This window comes from Rhyacophila brunnea, unplaced genomic scaffold, assembly GCF_057557595.1.
Source record: "Rhyacophila brunnea isolate RB1 unplaced genomic scaffold, BYU_Rbru_1.0 scaffold_164, whole genome shotgun sequence".
NCBI classification, from domain to species: domain Eukaryota; kingdom Metazoa; phylum Arthropoda; class Insecta; order Trichoptera; family Rhyacophilidae; genus Rhyacophila; species Rhyacophila brunnea.
The window spans coordinates 110,890-112,258 of NW_028232821.1; positions in this window are offsets into that span (position 1 = coordinate 110,890).

The following is a 1,369-nucleotide window of genomic DNA, read 5'->3' on the forward strand; positions in this document are numbered from 1 at the left end:
ATGAATATGCAATATGGTATCTAAGAATGTTATGCGTAAAGAGTATTCAATCCAATAATAAATTATTTGAAAAAATCTAACGTCTAATGTTTGCTCTACTCATTATGTTCACACCAGAATATTATAAAACCTCACGGTCAATTCCCCAGATGTACGCATGAATACTACTATCTGAAATAGTTGATGTATTTAAAAAAATATAAAATGGAGATGACAAATTATTAAATTATTGTAAAAATTAGGATCTACAATGATATTTTATATGATCTAATACTAATATTTTATAAACTTTATTTACTGACGGCAGATTATAATGCAACTTATTGTGTGCTTATGAACAACAAAGAGTATAATAATTTGTAAAAATCGATGCGGTCATATGAGTATCTAGTTAGTTAGTTGTAATCAGTTATATTCGAATAAAAAATGATAATAAGTTTTAATGTTTAAAACAATATAAATAGTCATGCGTATGCTGGTTTTTTTATGTGCATTTAATATTCTAAGATTATTATACTTAATAAACAAAAATTAACCAAAAAATCACTGATCATCGTCTTTTAATATTCTACAAAATAGCTTAAAGCGTCTATTTACATCGCTTCTTCTTTTCTAATCTACATACTTAGTATGAAAAATATAAATACATACCTTAATATAACCTTTGTTATCTCCCTTTTTGATGAAATAGAGTGTTATCTATTTTTACATATACTAATTTTTGCATAATTTCAGTTTAAAATGATTTCAGACATAAAAAATTGGCATAGGTTATATAAAAATACGTTAAATTCGCCAGAAACTTGTGACGATATATATATGAATTTTTTTCGTAACTTATCAGAAAAATATTACCGATGTTGACAACAAAAAATAAGTCGCCGCTACGGAAAACATCTCCATGAGGCCAATACTTACTTTATAATTCTATATATGAGTATGATTATCTTGGAATTTGTTTTTGCATCCCAATTAAAAGAAAATTTATATCCTGACCCTTTAATTTACTATGAGTCGGCCTAATAGTGTTTTACTATATTCTTAGCAGCTAGACTAGATTTATTACCAGTTTTTTTCTTACCTATGCTCTTTAGTTACAATAAATCGATTTCATATATTTCAGTTCTTCATTATCGATTATATATTAAAACCACCCGACCATCAACACCCTCGTCTTTGTCTGTCAGGCTTGTAGCATAAATGTCAATCAAAAAGGTTTTTATTTATTTAATTTTTATACTAAACCAAAAAACATATATAAATGTAATGCTGGCTTATCTTTCCGTGTTGTTTTTATATCTAAAATCTACGTCATTAATAATAATATTATAACAGGTTATGAGAAAAAAGAATACTCAAAATGAATTTA